The sequence below is a fragment of the Tenrec ecaudatus genome, chromosome 2 (assembly GCF_050624435.1).
Source record: "Tenrec ecaudatus isolate mTenEca1 chromosome 2, mTenEca1.hap1, whole genome shotgun sequence".
In the NCBI taxonomy this organism is placed as follows: Eukaryota; Metazoa; Chordata; class Mammalia; order Afrosoricida; family Tenrecidae; genus Tenrec; species Tenrec ecaudatus.
In genome coordinates, this window is record NC_134531.1 from 136,862,682 (window position 1) to 136,884,894 (window position 22,213).

The following is a 22,213-nucleotide window of genomic DNA, read 5'->3' on the forward strand; positions in this document are numbered from 1 at the left end:
AAGCTGAACAGGCTGGGAGGGTGAATGGAATCACACCCAGGGAGAGGGTGGAGGGTATTTCTACATGTTTATTATGTGCTGTCAATACACTCATGAGTTCAACAGAGCGTACCCAAACCAAACTCACAGTCATGAAATTGATTCCAATTCATAGCCGCCCCGTGGACATGGTGGAGCTGCTCCACGGGGGTTTCTAGTTGCAGGTCTTTATGAGAGCAGATGGTCTCACCTTTCATCCAAGGAGCTACCAGTGGGTTTGAATCACTGACCTTTCGGTTAGCACCCCAGGGCTTCACCCACTGTGAAACTAGGGACCCTTTATTAGCATAGATAAAGGCAACAGAATGAGCAAACACCTTGAGGAAACCAGTCACCGGGCCTAGGAGCTTGAAGTCATATTCCTGGGTCACATCAAGATCAGTTGTCAAAATACAGTTAACAAAGAATGCATCACATTCTACTTTGATGAACAGCAATTACATCTTAAAAGGTTATATCAGCCATCTAAAGACCAGAGTGAAGAAAAGAAAACATTCGTGGAAATAATCTCAGCTGGCATTAGCCTGAGACCAGAAGAACTCTGATCAGGATCATAATAGAGAGTCCTGGATAGAGGGAGACAAAGCTTAAAATCAAAGAAATGACCCACACACTGATTTGAGAGAGACTAGCGGAGCCCCAAGGCTATGGCTTGCAGGCACACTTCAAGCCTGGAACTGAACTTACCTTCTTGCTCAACTTTCAGCTCAATGATGCCCCTGTTGGGCGCTGTTGGGTTGGTTCGGACTCAACGACACTCTGCACAGCAGAAGGAAGTGCTGCGCCATCCTGCATCATGCTTACGATGGCTGTGTTTGAGCCCGTGTGGCAGCCACTGCGTCAGTCCACTACCTTGATGGCTTCGCACTTCCCCCTGCCCTTTAGTTTAACAAATGCAGCGCCCTTTCCCAGGGGCTGATCTCTCCTGCCAGCGTCTCCGAAGCACATGAGATGATGGCTGACCATTATCATTTTCAAGGAGTATCCTTGCGATATTTTCCTCCAGGACAGATTTACTTATTCTGCCAGAGCATGATTCTTTCCCTAGTCTTTGCCAACTGTAATTCATTCATATGCAACAACTCTTCCCTGGTGTTCCTTATTCATTGTCCTGCTTTTGGAGGGTTATGAGAATGTTGAAAATACCATGGCTTGAGTCAGGTGCACCTAAGTCCCAAAGTGACATATTTGGTCTTTAAAAGGGGTCTTTTGCCAAAATAACAATCTATAAATTATCAAGGGCTCACGAGGGAGGCGGGAGCGGGGAGGGAGGGGAAAAAAAAAGAGGAGCTGATGTAAAGGGCTTAAGTGGAGAGCAAATGCTTTTAAAATGATTAGGGCAAAGAATGTACAGATGTGCTTTATACAATTGATGTATGTATATGTATGGATTGTGATGAGTTGTATGAGCCCCTAATAAAATGTTAAAAAAATAAAAATAAAATAAAAGGGGTCTTTTGCAACAGATTTGTCCAGTGCATTACATCAAGCTGATGGTTGAATGGTGAAGCTCAACAGAGACATGCCAATAAGGTGAATATAAGGGAGTCTTGGTGGAATAATGGTCATGTGTTGGGGTGCTAATCGCAAGGTCAGCAGTTCAAAACCTCCAGCCACTTTTAGGGCGAATGAGGAGGGTTTTTACTCTCAAAGGAGCCCTGGTGCTGTGGTGGTTATGAGTTGGCTGTAATCCACATGGTTGGCAGTTTGAAACCACCAGCAGCAACTCAGGAGAGAGACTGGGCTTTCTACTCCCGCAGACAGTCTCAGAAACCCACAGGGGATCGCTATGCATCAGCACTGTCTCGACGGCAGTGTGTTTGGTCTTTTGGTTTTCTTACTCCCATAAAGAGTAACAGTCAGAGAGTAGAGATACCAGGAGGGTGGAGGGAAGGTGGGGTAGAAAGGGGGAACAGATTACAAGGATCTACATATAACCTCCTCCCTGGGGGACGGACAGTGGAGAAGTGAGTGAAGGGAGATGTCGGATGGTGTAAGATATGACAAAATAATAATAATAATTTATAAATTATCAAGGGTTCATGGGGGAGTGTGAAGGGAAGGGGAAAATGGGGAGCTGATATTAAGGGCTGAAGTAAAAAGCAAATGTTTTGAGAATGATGAGGGAAACAAATATACAAAAGTGCTTGATACAATGGATGGATGGATGGATTGTGATAACAGTTGTATGAGCCTCCAATAAAATGATTAAAAAAAAAAAGAGTTACAGACAGTCTCAGAAACTAGTGGGTCTTTATTAGTCAGCATTGATTTGATAGCAGTGAGGTTTTTTGTTTGTTTCTTTAAATTAGCTGACTAATAACACCGAGGTACACATTCCTTAGAATAATTAGCCTTGTGATATCAGAAGAGCCACTTTTGCCAAGGCAGACTCCGACAGCGGGGAGGGATAGAAAAGAGAAACGCACTGCCATCGAGCTGACTCAACTCCTGGTGCCCCCACCTAGGGGATAGAGCCTCACAGGGCCAGGCGGCAGCTCTTTCTCCTGAGCAGGGGTTGGTGCGTTTGCACCTCTGACCTTCCACTAGCAGGAAAGAACAAACGGAAGGGATAAAATTGGGGGGCAGGGCTGGCAGGAAGAGCATTGTTACATTGTAGGGATCCGGATCATTGTCCCCAAACAAATGATGTATGAACAGTTGAATGGAAAACGAATTTCTTTGTCAACCTTCACTGAAAGCACATTAAATAGTTCATAAGCCGGTTAGCAAGACAGAAGTCAAATGAAGACATTGACAGTAAACCAATTGCTGAGAGAATGAACTTTATTTCGGCAGATGAATCGAAACCCACTTAAACCCGGAGGTGGTTGTTCGCAGGGCAGAAGGCTCGACACCTCTACAAAAAGAAATATTCTTCACAGCACAGAGGAGATACTAAATAGTTAAATAGCACCAATCACAACAAATCAGGACACAAAGTCAAAGGGACCGTGGCAAGCTGCACATTTCAGGTCAGACGACCAAGCCTTCACCAACTTCACAGGACAGGGGGAGAGACCCAGTCTTCAGACACCCAGCCATTTCCGAGACCCCGAGGCCCAAAGCCCAGCCAGGAAGCCACCTGATGAACTGAGGAGCCCGCGGCTCAACATCTGTCCTTGAGAAGATGCGTTTTGAGGGTTTCCAGATAGGGATATAACTTCCCCTTGAAGTCTCCCCAGTCTTCCTTGATAGAGATTAAGTCTGTCTATGAAGAAACCAAGAAGTGGCATTAGATGAGGCCCGTGGGAAGGTGGCACTAGGGGCGGGCTGTGCAGGCTGAAGGTCATGGCTGAGGGCACCACCTACAGAGACGTTGGGGGTGCTGCTTACCCTGAGTGTGGTTGTGGGCAGCGGTAGCTGGAATTTCTATGGGAAGATATCAAAGTAGACCCTCAGGCTTCGATCACAGACAATCTTCGCCAAAAGGCCAGGGCTGCACCCTCCCCCATCCCTAACTGCCTCACAAACCTCAAGATTTTTAATAAGTTTTGCTCCTCTGTACTGGGTGAAATTCTGGGCAGCTCTCAGGAATACGTCCAGGTTTGACCTCAGGATCTCCGGTCTCTAAGAATACAAAGAAAGTGTGTGAGGAGGGAAGCCTGAGAAGGGCCCTTCCCAAGGCCAGGGGGAAATCATCCCCAGGGTCTCAAGCCTGCTTTCAGGGGTGTCATTGAACAAGGCCCTCCCAGACCCCTTCTCGTCTCACAGCCACCCCAAAGGGCACAGACCTAGAGGAGAGTCCACCCCCAACACTGAGCCCCAGCCCATGTGAGCTGCCAGGAGAGCAGGGAATCTTCCAGTACTGGGGAAAAACTCCTCCCAGAAGAAGCCTTCCGAAGAGAGAGGCTCAGGCAAGGGGGCAGTGCGGCTAAGAGCACCGGGAACAAGGCTAAAGCCTTGGCCAGACACAGGAGAACAACCCGAGAGCCCCGGCTCGGGAATGGCCGCAGCCTGGCAACCATGAGGGCTTCAAAGGAGACAGAGGCCAGCCAGAAGAGGGAAGACCTGTCACAGGATGTGCTGCCCCAGCGGCTGCACTAAAGGGCTCACACGTTACCGCAGTGGGGGGCAGGCACAGGGCAGGGCCGAGCGTCACTCATTGTACCCAGGGTCGCCATGAGTCGTGACAATCGTGACAGCATCCAACAAGAGCAATACGCTCAGGAAAGACTTCACCCTCTTGCTTGACCCGAGAAATGCCAGGCAAACAAAGGCAAGCGGCGCCATTGAAGCCAAATGGCATGGGGAACGATCGTGGTGAATGATGTGCCCAGCGCTGGTGAGGGTAGAAACCATGCACGCGGGCTTTGATGGGAAAAGAGAAAGCAGACAGGTTCCCAGGGAAATGGGTCATCTGCCAGTCCAGCAGACGCCCCACTGAGAGCGGAGCTCAAGGCCCTTGGTCTTGTGGACTAGTGCTGAGTTGTCCTCATCGTTCTGTGATGGAAGCCATCCTGGGAATGGGTATGGTCACAGCTGGGACCATGTGCAGGGACCGCGTCGAGCTCAGAGGCTTGGCAGGGGTCTTTCCACACATGGTCTTTGTTGTTAGGGGCCATCCAGTAAGTTCGGACCCCTAACAAGCTCGGGGCAGCAGAATGAAAGGCGGCCCTGTCCTGCGCCATCCTGACCGTGATGCCAGGCTCCTGACATCATTGACCCTCCCTCAGACCCACCGGTTGCTGTCGGCATGGCTTGACTGGTGAAACAGTCTGGCTGGGCAGGGTGGAACAAGGGTCTGGGGCTCCGTGGGAGGGGTTGGGTTGGGACCCAGCTGTGCCCAAGAGCAGTGCTGAGCTTTACCTTCAGAATGTCCAGTTCTGCATCGGTGGGCACCTGTGGGTCAGAGGAAGAAAGAGCCCGTGAGTCCTGTCGGTCCAAGGCACCTGCTGGTCCCTCCCTGCCCTGTGCCCACTTTGTCCCGGGTACTCACTGGTGGATGTGCAGGAGTCAATAATTTTAATATATGCAGGATTTCGTTGATGCTTTCACAGTACTCCCGGGGGGAGGGTGTTGTCAGAGGCCTCTCCTGGGTCTGAGGGACTTGAAGGCCAAGGACAAGCAAAAGCAGAAGAAAGTGCAGGCTGGGGAGGCTGCTTGAGGCGGGGCTGGCAGCATGCATTCTGTATCGTCCTGGTCCTCTGTGGACTCTCACGGATTTGAGACCATCACTGTTTTATACGTGCTCAACCGGGGGCAAGGGGAGGGATGTGTGGATTCAGCGGTAGCGGGGTGACCTGCACCAAAATTATCTCATCTCACATGGAACCTCTAGCACAAACCACAGACTTATTCATCAATTTCTCATACTTGAGTTATGTGAATTTTGGGAAAAAATACTCAAAAGACTCTTTTCATCGTGCAAAGGCAGAAAGAGGTGGGCTCACCACTAGAGCCAGAGCAGGAAGTGGGAAGACCCCTGGCAAGTGACCTCTGAGCACACCTGGCCCTGCCTTGCCTCTGCCCAGCCTGGTCCTGGCTTTGTCATTCCTCAGACAGGCCTGGCCCTCTGCTCCCTGAGGTGCCTGTCCTGCCACTTGGGACCCACCAGGAGAGACAAGACTGTCTGGCGGGAGCATGCAGGGGGCTAACAAATGATGGAGTGATGGCTGGGAAGCACATCCTTCCCTTCCTCCTGTGTGCAATCATTGGAAGCGAAACCCCCACAGTCCAGCCGTGGCTCTGGGCAGCTTCTCTCCAAGACCTTTCTTCCTGGTGGGTATCAGATGGAACACTGGAGTCACGTGCCCATTCTTCTTTTTTAATATAAATGATTAGCTGTTTTTTACAAGTAAAATGTAAGCACACCAAATAATAATATTTAAGCAATGCTGCATATGTGAAAAGATGACATTTTTTCCACAACTGAGTTAAGCTTTATGGAAAAATATAGTAACCCTCACACTTTTATGGCTTTTATGCTCTCAGATTTATAAGAAAAAAAAGTGTGTCTGAGTTTAACAATTAAAAATTAAAATGAATAAAATTATGCCATAAATTCATGTGTCTTCTGTCCAATATTATACAAAAACATAAGTGAAAACACCAACATAATTTATTTTTTATTTTTTTTATTTTAACAATTTATTGGGGCTGATACAATTCTTTTCACAGTTCATACATATACATACATCAATTGTATAAAGCACATCTGTACAGTCTTTGCCCTAATCATTTTTTTCTCTTTTCTTCTTTTACATTTTATTAGGGACTCAAACAACTCTTACCACAATCCATACATATACATACATCAATTGTATAAAGCACATCCATACATTCCCTGCCCCAATCATTCTCAAGGCATTTGCTCTCCACTTAAGCCCCTTGCATCAGGTCCTCTTTTTTTACCCCCCTCCCTCCCCATATGCCCTTGGTAATTTATACATCGTTATTTTGTCATATCTTGCCCTATCCGGAGTCTCCCTTCCCCCCTTCTCTGTTGTCCCTCTCCCAGGGACACCAACATAATTTTTAAACTCAAAAGAAAATCAGACACCTTTCATGAAATAATTTAAAAAAATCATTTTATTTGGGGCTTGTACAACTCTCATCACAATCGTCATACATACACCCATTGTGTCAAGCACCGTTGTACATTTGTTGCCATCATCATTCCCAAAATATTTGTCTTCCACTTGAACCCCTGGCATCACGTCCTCATTCCCTTCTCCCTCCCCACCCCCTTCCCTCATGAACCCTTGATCATTTCTAAATTGTTATTATTTTGTCATGTTTCACACTGTCCGACATCTCCTTTCACCCACTTTTCTGTTGTCCATCCCCTAGGGAGGGGGTTATATATAGATCCTTGTAATCTGTTCCCACTTTCTACCCCACCTTCCTGCCACCCTCCCAGTATGGCCACTCTCACCACTAGTCCTGAAGGGATCATCTGTCTTGGATTCCCTGTGTTTCCAATTCCTATCTGCACCAGTGTACATCCTCTGGTCTAGCCAGATTTGTAAAGGTAGAATATGTAAAGGGATCCTGATAGTGGGGCGAGGAAGCATTTAAGAACCCGAGGAAAATTGTATGTTTCATTGTTGATACAATGCACACTGACTGGCCTCTCTCCTCCCCATGACCCTTCTGTAAGGGGATGTCCAGTGGCCTACAGATGGGCTTTGGGTCCCCACTCTGCACTCCCCCTCATTCACAATGATGTGATTTTTTTGGGAGGGGGTCTTTGATGTCTAATACCTGATTCCCTTCGATATCTAGTGATCACATAGGCTGGTGTGCTTCTGCCATGTGGGCTCTGTTGCTTCTGAGCTAGATAGCTGCTTGTTTACCTTCAAGCCTTTAAGACCCCAGAGGCTATATCTTTTGATAGCCTGGCACCATCAGCTTTCTTCACCACATTTGCTTATGCACTCGCTTTGTCTTCAGCAATGTGTCTGGAAGGTGAGCATCATGGAATGCCAGTTTAATAGAACAAAGTGTTCTTGCGTTGAGGGAGTACTTGAGTGAAGGTTCAATGTCCATCTGCTACCTTAATACTAAACGTATAAATGTAAATTAAAAAAATCTAATACCTTTTCATAAAAAGAAAAATACTTTGTGACCTTCTATGAAGTTTCAAATTGTCAGGCTCAGGAATTTATCATGCTCAGGCATTTGTTTGTTTTCAAGGTAAATCATACAAGAATAAAATGAACCCTTTAACCCAGTAAACAAATTAACTTATTAAACCTTAATTTGCAAATAATCAAGATCTGTGATTATACAAAACATTATTTTTAACAAACATTTTAGCATTTCTTGCCTTTCTTATATATTTATATCGCCATAGCCCTTTTTCATGAACTTATTTTGCCTTTGATTGAAATGCACATAAAGTTTCTTCTATACTACACGACACAAATCTAACCTTTTATTCAACTTTCCTCTACCTACAAATTACTCTGAACCCTCAAGTTTAGTTTTTATTATCTTTATATTCTGGCATGTCCAGATGTATAATTTTAAGACTAAACTCCTCTCTGTTTCATCTAAAAAATGAGTCTTCTTTTTTATTTCTATTTTTAACTTTTCCTTTGGCCATCTGTAATTTGCTTCAACCTTCTAAAACTTCCTATGTCCATCTAATTCTTTTATTTTTCTCATCTTGGTTTTACGGTTTTTCTTTGACTTTATTACAAATTCTTCTTTTCATTGTGGAAATATTAGTTTTACTTAAAAAACCTCCCTTCTCCCAATGAAACACACAACTTCCCTCTAGTTATTTGATGCTTCCTTCACCCCACTATTGTGACCTCAATTCTACCCTACAAATTGGATTAGACCAGAACATGCTCACTGCTACAAATAAGAGCCCGCAATACCGGGAATCCAGGATAGATAAACCCCTCAGGACCAACAATGAGAGTAGAGCTACCAGAAGGATTAGGAGATGGTGGGGGAAAAAGGGGAATCGATCACAAGGATCAATCTAGAACCCCCTCCCAGAGGGATGAACAATGGAAAAGTGAGTGAGGGGTGATGGAGGATGATGTAAGATATGGAAATAATAATCTACAACTTATCGAGGGTTTGTGAGGAAGGGTAGGCAGGGGAGGGAGGGGGAAGAAATGGGGAGCTGATATCAGGGGCTCAAGTGGGAAGAAAATGTTTTGAAAGTGATGATGGCGGCATATGTGCAAGTGTGCTTGACACACTAGATGAGTGTACAGACTGTGATAAGTGAAGTAAGAGCCCCCAATAAAAGTATTTTAAAAAACAAACAAAACAAACCCACCCTTCTCCTTAGATGAAATCCATTCTCTATCAGCTAACTAAGTTACTTGGAAATGCTTTGTCTTGAAGGTTGTCATAAACATGAAAATTTTGTTAGAATCAATTAGCCAAGACTTTCCTTCACAAATACTCACTTGTTTTAAAAACAAAGCAGAAGGAGTTTCTTTTTTTCCCTCAACAGTTTTATTGGCATATCATACAATCCAGTAGTTCAATCACATCATGAAGAGTTGTATACTCATCTCCCCAATCAGTTTTAGAGCATTGTCTTCGTTCTTGTGCTCACTGTTATTAGCTCTCTACATTCCCCCCGACCTCCCCTGCCGTACATACCCTCAGGGAACCATCAATCCAGTCACTGTCCCTATAGATTGACCTATCCTGGATTTCATACACAGAAAAACATTAAAAACCAACTAACAAGAATAACACAGATTAAAAACCTCAATTGAATGGGCAGCAGAAATATTAAACACTAGAACAAATTTAAATGGCTCATAAGGGAGATCAAATGATATAGTGCTAAAATTTAACCTAACTGCACTTCCAACAATCCACTTCCTAATGCATTCTGCAGGAGAGCAAGGCTATTCACTTCCTGCTCTTTCACTAGTCTGAAATCAGCAAGACCAGGCTGGGCCCTGTGACGTGGGAGGGGCTCCAGCTCCTCCTGGAGGTCTGGGTGCAGCTCCCAGGCTGTCCCTCTGTCTGCTCTGGGAGCACGGAGGAGCTGGGTTCTCAAGGCAACTGCTGCAGCCACTGGGGAGAGTGAGGCAGGGCTGCCCTGAGAAGTTCAGGAAGTGGAACTGGCAGGTTCTGTGCAGGTGAGGTCCAGGGAGGAGAGGAGGGGGCCTCCTTGGTGTCAGGCTGGGCCACACACTGAGGGAGAAGGGCAGCATCTCAGGGGGTGGATCACCCTTGGCCAGAGCATGGGTTTGTCAGGCTCAGGGCTCAGCAGGGAGATCCAGGGAGTTGCAGGGAGGATTTGCAGAGCGGGGCAGAGGCCAGGACAGACCATGGGAAAATCCACAGAGGACCAGTGAAAAGCAGTAAAGCCAGGGGAGTCAGCAGCCCCAAGGGGAGAGGGGTGTCCCAGCCCCTGGGGCTCATGGAGACTCAGCACAGGCTTGGGATGGGGGTTCAGGTAAAGGGTGGTGGGTGGTGGGGTAAGAGCAAGACTTCTTTGAGATGACTGAGCCAGGGGTGGGCAGGAAGAAGAGAGGCAGGGGAAAGCCAGGGGCCTCCTGAGTGACGCAGTCAGTGTGGTAGATGAAGGATATGTGGTTCGGCTGAAGGAGAGCAGCTAGCTTGTGAGCAGGCACAGTTCTCTCTGGTCAAGACAAGGACCCAGATGTGACTGGAGCAGGACAGCGAGGAGGCTCTGCCCAGACAGCGCCAAGCAGAGAACAGTGTCCATAGCCAGTGTCTGAGACCCCTGGCTCAGCGTGGGCGTGCTCTGCATGTGAGCAGCACGAGGCCTGAGCCCAGAGCGTCTGGGCAGTTTACAGGAGGCAGAGCGTTGCTCCAGCCTGACACTCTTTATTCCACAACCTTTCACTAAGTACTTGCCGTTGGCAGGCACTTGAATCAAACAGACATGGGCCCTTCTTAAGAGATTCCGGGCACAGGAGCCAGTAGCATTAGGGTCCCCAGGAACTTGTTAGAGATGCAGACCCTCATGCCCCACCCCAGAATAAGACAGTGCATTTGGGTAAGACCCTGGGTGATTCCCATCGACGCTTGAGCTCTGCTTTAAGGTGCCAGGGACCCCGGCTAGGGCTCTGTCAATGGCCTGGGAGCCCAGGGTTTGCCTTTTGATTCCTCAGCGTGGCTTTGTGTTACCTCTATGACAAGTTTAGGGACATGTGCACACCTAAATGTGACTCCTTATAGAAAAAGCCTTCTATTTGATTTGTGTGTGTGAGTGAGCAAGCTGTTTGAGGGCATGTCTCAGTAAGTTAACGTTAAGAAACAGAACCCCCCAAGATGATCCTTTCAGGACCGGTGGTGAGAGTGGTAGTGCCTGGAGGTGGGGAGGAGTGTGGGGGTGGAAAGGGGGAACTGATGACAAGGATCTACATACAACCTCCTTCCTGGGGTACGGACAAGAGGAAAATGGGCGAAGGGAGATGTTGGACAGTGTAAGATATGACAAAATAATAACTTATAAATTATCATGAGGGAGGTTCATGAGGGAGGGGGCAGTGGAGAGTGAGGGGGGAAATGAGGAGCTGATACCAAGGGCTCAAGCAGAAAGCAAATGTTTTGAGAATGATGGTGGCAACAGATGTACAAATGTGCTTGACACAATGGATGCACATAGTATGGATTGTGATGAATTGCATGAGCCCCCAATAAAATGATTTTTTAAAAGAAAGAAATAGAACACCCCTACTTTAATTTCCCCCCCTTTAAAATTCTCAGGTCCAACCCTGGGGCTTATTAGTGTCTGTTCTGCCATCTGGAGTGCATCGTCTCTTTGTCAGAGAAACAAGATGCGTGAGTTTACTGTCATGGCGAAGGACCACTGAGTCACGGCCCCACGGACGACAGAAGAGACGCCTTTTGGTGCCGTGCTGTCTTCCCAACCGTGGAGAGAGTTGAGCCGGTTGCTCCAGTTAGTGTGTATGAGAGGGCTTCCAAATGCTCACAGAAAAACGCCACTCAGACATAATGGATTTTTTCCATGATCTTAAAAAAAATCATGTTATTGGGGGCTCGTACAATTCTTATCACGATCCATACATACATCCGTTGTGTCAAAAATACATGTACATTTGTTGCCATCATCATTCTCAAAACATTTGCCTTCTACTTGAGCCCTTAATATCTGCTGTTCATTTCCCCCTCCCTCCCCACTCCCCCCTACCTCATGAACCCTTCATCATTCATAAATTATTATTATTTTGTCATGTTACACTGTCCAATGTCTCCCCCCGCCTTCTTCTCTGCTGTCCATCCCCCAGGGAGGAGGCCATATGTAGATTCTTATCATCAATCCACCCTCCAGGCATCACCACTCTTACCACTGGTCCTGAAGGAGTCATCTGTCCTGGATTCCCTGTGTTTCCAGAACTTTTTGATGAAAACTCTCATATTTTTAGTGACGCAGCGGGGGTGGGGGGTGGGGGGGTGTAGCCAGCAATCACAGGTAGGCGCAATTGTATGGTTAAGAGAAATCAAGATTATAGTAAAGTCATAGAAAAATGGAAGAGATGGGTGAGAGTAAAATGAAGAAGTCACACATTTCATGGTAGCATGCTCACCTCAGCTCCTCTTGGAGGTCCACATGGAGGTGGGCGACGAGTTGGCAGGAGCGAGCATCCTGAGGTTTTATTTCTAACCAAAGTTTATATATCTTTGGGGGCATGCGAGCCCTACGTCATGAGAAGGGGTTGTAACATAGGTAATACAAGCAATAGGAGGGGGATGACATAGGGGTGTACACACAATAGTAAAGGGAGGAAATAGCGGTACACAGGCGGCAAGATGAGTGGACCCTAGACTCAATAGAGTAGCCCAAACACTGTCATCCTTGAGTGGCCCCAGGCTTGCCTGCGGCTCGCCTTCAAGGGAACATGATCAGAAGGGAGTGGACCTTAGGGTGAGTCAGATGATGCAGTCTGGTTGCTCTGGTTAGCTGATACGCTTAAAGAGAATAACCTTTGACCTACTTTCAGTGACTTCCTAGTGTACAGTCGTTTACCACGTGTAGCAAGCAGCATCTCGGGTTTGGCATATATTTGAGGGAGACCCCTTGGGAGAACTCTTTGTTTCCCATAAGAGTGGACACAGGAGCAGGGGGTGCTGCAGGGGGCCCATGGGATACAGCCCTGGGATCATCCCACAGGTCACCAGGGCTCCCGGAAGTGGTGTGAGTGGGTGGTGAGCCATGTGCAGAGTGGGTGGCAGTGAGTGAGGGTCAGGGAGAGAGTAAGGGGAGCAGGCTCTCTAGAGAAGGTTGATTCTGAGAGACTGGGGCAGCCAGCAGGGTGCAGGGGTCCAGACCGGGAAGCAGGAAGGTCTGTGCTGCAGGTGGGCTGGGTGGGGCAGGGAGGGGTGCCAGCCAGGGCCTGTGCCAGAGGTCCCAGCCATGGACACTCAGCAGAGCGCTCAGGGAGAGGCCATCTGGGAGGCCCGGACCATAAGAGGGAGAAGGTGGTGTGCGCATGTCTGCGTTTCTGCTTTTCCTGGGTGGAGCCTGGGTGGCCCTGAGCATTAGGCATCATGGTGATGGACAGATGAGGCTGTCTTCCCCTGTACAGATTGACAGGCTCAGAAGCTCTGCAGAGCGTCACTGTATTACTAGACCTGATGGCAGTGGGCTTTCAGGGGGGTGCTTTGGTTTTCCTGATGAAGGCTTGGGCAGGAGGGCTGGAGCCCTGGGCAGGGCAGGTCGAAAGTTCTGACTACTTGGGGGTGACTGACCGTGAGGGGCTGACATAGTGGGGACAGAGGACAGGGTGGTTGGGAGGACCCAGAGCTGCACAGGTCAGATGTGAGAAGGAGCCAGCCAGAGACAAAGTGCTGAGTCCTGGGAGTCAAGGGACAGAGCAGGGAGTCAGGTGGGACCCAGGCAGAGGGGACACAGTCAGAGCAAGAGAGGAGGTAAGGAGGGCTGGTTGTGACATCAGCCACAGTGGAGAGGCCAGGAGAGCAGCCGGACAACTGCCCTTGTCCCAAAGTCAGCGTAATTCAGAGAGGCGGTCCTGTGCCACAACCACAGCTCAGAGACACCCCTGCATGTCTGTCCCCTTGACTCTGAAGGAGCCTCCTCAGGTGGATTCACAGGAATCCTCCCCCCACATCCCGCCTGGCCCAGGCCTCCCCTTCTCCCTGAGGAGAGGCCTGGCCCCTGTAGGCAAGCGGTTTTGCCACAAGGATGGTGTCACTGAAGCCCCAGGAAAGCCTCAGGCCCAGGCCAGGCTGATTGTGATCAGGACTGGAAGTGAGCATCCCAGCCTGGGCAGCCATGGCACGGCCAGCAGGGCCAGGCAGGAGTCCCTGTAGCTTTCACAGTGAGTCTCCAGCCCTGTCTGCCTGCCCTTTGGCTGCAGTTCACCCAGGGTGGGGGCAGCGCGCAAGGCCCTGGATCTGTGACCCAGCCCGAGGCCTGTGGGGCCCCTGGCTCTCACTCTCCCCCACAGGCCACAGTGGATTTTCTGAGGTACCTGCACCACGGGCACCAGCCTCAGTCCCCACGACACGCTTTCCTGCCCCTTGTCTTCCGGTGACCTCAGCCATGCCTCCACAGTGGCTCTGACCTCACCACCTGGGTGTCTTATAGAGATAGCAACCTGGGCCTCATGGGTGAGTGAGCGTAGGCTGTGCCTTCCACCATCAGGTGCCCTGTGCCCACCTGAGCAGAGAGCTCACCTGGGTGAGCCGAACACAGAAATGTCGTCCCCGGCCCCACCTGGCTCTGCATCCCCTTCCAGGGACCCACACAGCCTCAGCCTGTGCCCTCAGCCTTCCCTCCTGTTTAGTGCCCGGTCTTTGTAGGTTGGGCTCCTCGCAGATTCCGTCCAACAGAGGACAGAGGAAGAGGAATGGTTTCGAGTTGATGGTGCAGAAATGACCTGGCAGCTGCATCTGACCGTGTCGGGTTTCACGAGGGGGACAGAGTAGTACCATCACATCATCCTGAGCCTGATTCTTACGAAGTACAGCTCAGGCATACCTTCTAATTCCAATGCCTTTCCATCTGTGACAGAGCAGTCTGCTCCTCTGCTGCATTTGCTAATCCATTCGCATGTCCACTAGAACTCACAGAGCACAGTCGCACGACATGCTGCTTAGGGAAGGAGAGGTTACAGTTCAGGAGTGGGGAGGACTCAGGATACAGGTCTTTGGTCAGGACAGCTTCTCGGTCATATTGCCCAAGCTCTCTATCTCTGTCCTTACGTTCCCACAGGCAGCTCCACTCTGCCAGCAAGGCCACTGCCCAAAGATGCTGAGGTTTCTAGATGAGGGCCAGGAAATTCACCACGCGATCTCTGCCCAGGCTCCTCCTCTACTGCCTCTGCTGCCCCCCGTTAACACTGGTTAGAAGCCTTTCTCCTGGGTATATGAAGTTCTCAGAACAGGCCTCCCTGGATCCTGGGCCCAAAGCCCATTCTAATACTTCCTTCTTGGTAGTAGTGAGGGGCCCGTTCCCCACATGCACTGGAATCACCTATTTCACCCCAGAGGATTGGCCAAACTGGCTAGTCTTATCTTTAGGGCTTGGTATGCTGTGTTTCATGGCCCCACCCCTATAAGGGTCCAGAACACCTTTTCATTATTAGCAGACTGTCCATTCCCCTTGGGAGGCCCCATGTACCTTATTTGCACAGTTTTTTCATGTGCTCACAGGCCACCCTCTCCAGGGTAAGTAGGGCCACAGAAAAGGGAACCACTGCACCACAGTGGGCGTCTGGTGTCTGTTGTCCTCTCGTTGCATACCTAGCAATAGACCATTCTAAGGTGAGAGTGGGCGATTCTGAAGTAAGAGTGGGAGAGTTTAATAGAGCACGCTCCATCATGGGCAGGACATCTAGCAAGAGGAAAAAGAAACAGAAGATCTGAATGAATGGGACCCAATACAGACATAGAGGTGACCCCCTCCCCCCCCCAAAAAAAGCAGCACAGTGCTGATTCCACACACATGAGTCATTCTCCAAGAGAGACCTCCTGTTAGCTCACCCAAGGAGTCTCAATCAACGTAAGAAATCTGGAATCATTTACTGCATGTTCTCCAACCACATGGTTTGTGGTGTGAAACTGGAAATTAATATCAGATAGAAACTGGAAATGTGTAAACCTTTGGAACCTGGACACGACTAAGAAACAGATTAAATCAATAGAGACACTCGTAGTTGATTAGAAATTATGAGAAGAATGCATCCTATGTGAAAATCTATGGGACACAGAGAAAGTTTTCACAGGGAAATTCATAGTATCAATGCTATATTATGAAAGAAGATGACTAATCAACTATTCAGTTGAACAACTTGAGGAATTAGAAACTGGAGCACAAATATCTCAAATATATATTCCTATTGTCCTCATCATATTTACCTCTGAGAGAACCAGGAACCCAGCGGGAGCAGCGCAGGGAGCTCCAGCCTCGCACACTTCTTTCTAGTAGGACCGGCCCCCAAGCAGTGGGGGACCATGCCGACACTTAGAAGCTGCTGACTCGGCATTGTAGGCTATCAAGATGTGCTCTTCTAAGTACCGAGCCCTCCGAAGGTTCCACGCTGTTCAGGGGATGCTGTTCTCTGGGCCCCCAGAACTCCATGGCAGAGAGAGCGAGAGCGTCTGCTGGTGTGGGTGACAGACGGCCAGAGTTGTCAGGGGGATATCAGGACAAGGGCCTGGCTGGGCAGGAGGTACAGACAAGTCCAGGTGACCACAGGGCCAGGCTCCCTGCCCACTCACCTGTTCTCACTCTGCCTGGAAGGCAGACTGACAATCATGATTCTGGTGAGGTCAGGGGAAACCTCTGAGAACTTCCCCAGCCCACCTAATTACCGGTTTGATGTTCCAGGAAAGAATGCATAAGTTGATGCATCAGTCATGGAGTTCAATATCATGACGGGTCCCATGTCCATCTGGGAGTCTCTCCACACCCCACCATCACCCCGTTTGCCACCCTGCCCCACACGGGGCCTACAAGCTGCTTTACAGGTCTTATTGCTCAGATCCTCACACAATCAGAAACGGCCACAATAGCTCCCAGGAGCAGAAGGGTGTAGAGACCTGCCCTCTGCCTCTCCTACCTTTTTGTCCCCCTCAGCCTCCAAAATCCCTGCCAATGGGGACCCATAGCACCCAGCCTAAGAGCTGTTTCTACTGCTCCATCATCCTTGAACTAACATAAACCTCTGTGAGTGCCCAGAGAGGCTGAGCCAGGGCAGTAAGAGCCTGGTGGCTGCCTTAGGCCTGCCGCACTCGCTGCCCTCTCTCTTGCCCTGCAGTGGCCTGCAGACATGGAAGAGCTGGGGATCCTGAAAGCTGAGAGCTTCTCTGACAGTCACGGCCATTGTGTCACTTGTCACTGCTCCGGGCTTAGGCACATCCAGATCAGTGCTACTGATAGCCACTCTTTATCCAACATCCTAACCACAAATACTTCTACTAGCCCTTTCTTGGTCCCATGTAGGGTTCATGTGGGAGCTGTTTATTCCCAAGTGTGGAGTTGTAATAGCTGTGTCAGCAGAATGACTCTTCTTTCCGTCCTTCTCCTCCCGAAGGCTAGTCAGGAGTTCCTCATTCACCCAGACCCCTTTCCAAGGGGGTGCACTGTGCCCTGGTTCTTTGGCTGATTCCAGATAGTCTATGACCATCTCCAAAGCTGTCCTCTTGAGGTTCATGGGTTCCACCTTGGCTCTGGACTAAGGGTGAATGGTGGGGGCAGAGAACCGGGGGAGGTGGCGATGGGCACAGCTAAAGGCCATTCCAGCGGGAGCCCAAGAAAGGGGGTGTCGAACAAGGCCCAGCAGACATCCCCTCCTTTGCCCCAGGTCACACACTCTTTGTAACTAACACAGGACCCTCTGAAGTGGAACCCATTGCCTTCCTGAGAACCCCAGAAAGCTCTTCAATGGCTCTTCTGTGTTTATCAATAAAAATATCAAAGTTCTTGTGATGGGTGGGACAGCAAGGGAGGGTCCTTCTTGCCCTGAGGTTTTCATGTCCCCAGAAGAGCCCACACAGGCGAACCTGACCTTCCCGTAATCTTTCTCTAACTGGAGGGGAACCTTCCACACCCACTCCTTCCCACAAACACAACCAGTGACTCCCCAGGAATTGCTACCTAGTCCCTGCTCTGAGGCCCCATGGCTCCTGAATCCCCCTCTCATGGGCTCCTTGGTGTTTCCAGAAGGCTGTGCGTTTGTCATCTCCCTGTTTCATAAACTCTAGAAAGCACCGTCCACACCCACAGGCACACCCACACCTCAGGGAGCTGCTATCCAGGCTGCTCACTGCCCGCAGAGCTCCACCTCCGGCGGTGTGGCACCTGCCACGCGCTTCCTTCGTTCCAGGTTTCCCTCCACTTTCTGGCTTTTTGTCTTTCTTCAAAAGGACAGAGGCTGTACATTCCGGAAAGTGATCCCTGGCTATCTTCTCAAGGAGGTTGGATTTTTTTTTCCTGCTGAGATTCATGAATGATGTTCTGTGGTCCTGACTGCTCACCAGCGCCTACCAGCCCTTTCCCAGAGCCATGCAAGCCCAGTGCTAAGAGCTCCGGGCCGGGTCCCGCATCTTCAGTATTTCTCCCCTGGAAAGCCTGTACTCTGCTTCAGGGCTCAGCAGCTGCACGCCTGCTTCTGGGATGCGCAGCCACTGTTTAGTCTCAGGGTTACCAAGGACTGTGCGCATAAATATAGATTTATTACAAAGGCTAACGTGGTATTATGTATGTTAACGGTAGAGCCCTCTTAGAACGCCCTGGGCAGAATTCAGAGGAAAGATAGGTATATTTTTCACAGGTAGCTCAGATTTCAAAATGGTTCTTTCTCCTCTTGGCAAGGGGTAGGAGGGCGAGGAAAGAAAAACAATATTTATGTGTTTTTTTTTTCTTTGTCAAGAGTCACTTTGTCCCTAGGTTTGCTCTTCTGGGAGTTTCTCTATCAGTTTGCGTGTAGGTCATAACGATTCCCCCCAATCCCCCCCCCCCCCTCCACACACACAGAGTCTGAATGGCGTGGTTTTGATTTCCCTCATGACTCTGTCTCTGGCCTTTCCCTGTCCCACTCATGGCTCTCGTTCATTGGCTGGCTCACCACCGTCACAAAACGTCCCCTCGACCTCACGGCCCACGCTTGCCTCCTGATAACTCTCATTCTCATGAACACCGCTACCTTACCTCATCTAGGCCATCTGGATCCCCAATCACAGGGCCCACACCAGGACTCCCATGCTCCCCCCGAAAGCTGTCCGAGCAGCTTTTCTGGACGCCTCTCCGAATCCATCACCCCTGCTCTCGCTCAGCGATCTATCGTTGGCCGACTTGGACCAGGCCCTGGGGAAAGCGCAGCCCAGGTTTCTTCCTCGGCTTCCCTGGAGAGGGCTCCTTCCAGCCCAGGGCCGAGCACAGTCTCAGAGCAAGAGAGAACCTGCGGTGGAATGAATCCTGAGCGGGAGTCCAGTCCCCTCCCGGCCTGTCCCTTCTTTCTCCACCCCCTGAGCTTGTGCCCGTCCACGCGTTGTACGAGTGACTGTCTTCGTTTCTTAGTGCAGCTGTAACACAGGTACCACAAGTGATGTCTTCAAAGAAGGGAAATTTAATTATGCATAGTTCAGGAGGTGAGGAAGTCCAAGTGCAGGAGAAGGCACCTGCTCGGTCAGTTCTGCAGGTAGAGGCGTTTTCAGCTTCTGCCACCCTCACGTCCCGGGGTTTCTCGAGTGACATCACGTCCTCTTTGCAGCTCCCTCCTGTGCCCAATCAGCTCTGTAGAAACATAAAACACCCCATGCTGGTGTGGCCTCTGCTAACATTCCTATTCCCAAATGGAATATGGGATGACATCACAAGCATTGGGGTTAGGATTCCAACTCACAGTTTGGGGGATACAATTTAACTCACAAGAGTGGCTGAAGTACTCTGGCGGTCATGTCAGACACAGACCTGGTGTGAAAACATCAGCGGGGGTGTACAAAGAGGTCAGCAAAGGCTTCTCGCTTGGGGTCAGCATGCTTGTCAGATGTTCTGGGCTCTTGTCCTTCTGGAGCAGTCCAGTCTTTGGCCTAAGGTGGACCTAAGTCCAATGATGACCCCAAACCTCAGGCCCTGCCCTGAGTCACAAAGACCGGGCTGGAGCATGCAACCAAGGGGCTGTTGGTTTCTGCTCAGGTCAGATGCTTGCCATGATGTCAGCCCTCAGTAGATTGATGGGTCTCTTTCTTAGTTATCTAGTGCTGCCAACTGAAATACCACAGCTGTATGGCTTCAATAAGTAGAAATGTATTCCCTCATAGTTTAAGAGGCTGGAAGTACAGTTTCAGGGCAATAGCGCTAGATGAAGTCTCTCTCTCTTTCTCTCCTTGTTTCCTTTCAACTTCATGGCCTGGTATTCCTTGGAGCTCTCCAAATGTTTTGGCAATAATCTTTCCTTGAGTCTAGGAGGTTCTAAAGGATCCTGGGAGGCATAGACGTCATGCACTGGGCTGTTAACCACAAGGTCAGAAGTTAGAAACTGCAAGCTCCTTGGGAGAAGGATGGGGATTTCTACTCCTGTAAAGAGTGACAGTCTTGAAGACTCATAGGGGGCAGTTCTTCCCCATGATATAGTGCTGCTATGAGCCAGAATTGACTAGAGGGCAATAAGTTTGAGTTTTGAGGAAGTTCTAAGTACAGGGACCATGGGTCCAAAGGAAGCGCTCCTCTCCCAGTTCTTGGTGGTCCGAGGTGCCACGATCTCCGCTTGCTTGTGTAATCTCTTTTATATCTCCAAGAGATCGACTCAACACACAACTTCATCCTGTTGATTGTATCCTGCCCCCAAACATTACTGCCTTAAACCTGGCCTCCTGAACACCACAGAGGTTAGGATTCACCACACATAGGACAGAGACATCTGATCACAGCATGGCGGAAAAGACATGATACTGACGATCATGAATGAACACATCATCAGATAAACTGGCTTGGCTTCTTAACAACCTGCGATACACAGATGACACAATCCTGCTTGCTGAAAGTGAGGAGGACTTACTGATGAAGATCCAGGATTGCCCCCTTTAGTATAGTTACAACTCATTGTCAAGAAGATTGAATCCTCACTGAACCAACAGATAACATCATGATCAATGGAGAAAAGGTTTAAGTTGTCAAAGATTTCATCTTGCACAGATCCACAATCAATGGAAAAAAGGTTTAAGTTGTCAAAGATTTCATCTTGCACAGATCCACAATCAATGTTCATGGAAGCAGCAGTCAAGAGATCAAATGCCACATTACGTTGGGCAAATCTGCTGCACAAGCTCTCTTTAAAGTGTTGATGAGCAAAGGTGTCACTTCAAGGACTAAGATGCGCCTGAGCCAAGCCATGGTGTTTTCTATTGCCTCATATGCATAAGAAAGTTACATATTGAATAAGGAAGACCAAAGAAGTATCAGTGCATTTGAATTGTGGCGCTGGAGAAGAATATCGAAAGTGCCACAGACTGCCAAAAGGACAAACATGTCTTGGAAGAAGTACAGCCAGAATGCCCCTTAGAGGCAAGGATTGTGCGCTTTGTCTTACATACTTGTGACATGTTGTTAGGATAGACCAGTCCCTGGAGAAGGACATCATGCTTGGTAAAGTAGCCAGGCAGCGTGAAAAAGAGAAAGAGCTTCCACAAGGTGGATTGACACAGTAGCTGCCCTGCCGGAGTCACCCAGGAGCACAGCTGTGAAGAGAGTCAAGACTGGGCAGTGTTTATTCTGTTGTCCACAGGATCTCTCAGAATCGGACCCGCCTCAACGGGCCTAACCACAACAACGTGAATCAAACCTAGACGAATCGACACCTATCTTCAAGGTGGCACCGTTCAACCCACAACAGGTTGTTTGTTTTTTTCTGGATCAAGATTTGTATTAGGGTTTGAAAAATTGTGCTTCTCTAATTCTGCCTTTCTTTTTTCTAAAATCGTTTGATCAGGGCCTCGTACAGCTCGTATCACAATCCACACATACATCTATCATGTCAAGCACATTTGTACAGTGGTTGCCATCATCATTCTCAAAGCATTTGCTTTCTGCTTGAACCCTTGGTATCAGCTCTTCATTTTTCCCCTCCCTCCCCCTCCCCACCTCCCTCATGAACCCTTGATAATTGATAAATTATTATTTTTTCATGTCTTGCACTGTCTGACGTCTCCCTTCGCCCATTTATCTGTTGTCTGTCCCCCAGGGAGGGGGTTATATGTAGTTTCTTGCAATGCGTTGCCCCTTTCTACCCCACCTTCCCCCCACCATCCTGGTATCACCACTCTCACCACTGGTCCTGAGGGGTGCTTCTGTCCTGGATTCCCTGTGTTTCCAGTTCCTATCTGTACCAGTGTACATCCTCTGGTCTAGCCGGATTTATAAGGTAGAATTGAGATCAGGATAGTGAGTGGGGAGGAAGCAACCAGAGGAAAGTTGTATGTTTCATTGTTGCTACACTGCATTCTGACTGGTCTGTCTCCTCCCCGCGGCCCTTCTGTAAGGGGATATCAAGTGGCCTACAGATGGGCTTTGGGTCCCCACTCCGCACTCCCCCTCATTCACAATGATATGATTTTTTGGTCTTTGATGCCTAATACCTGATCCCTGCCTGGTGATCACACAGGCTGGTGGGCTTCTTCCATGTGGGCTTTGTTGCTTCTCAGCTAGATGGCGGCTTGTTGATCTTCAAACCTTTAAGACCCCAGATGCCTTATCTTTTTTTGTTTGTTTATCTTTTATTTCATAATCATC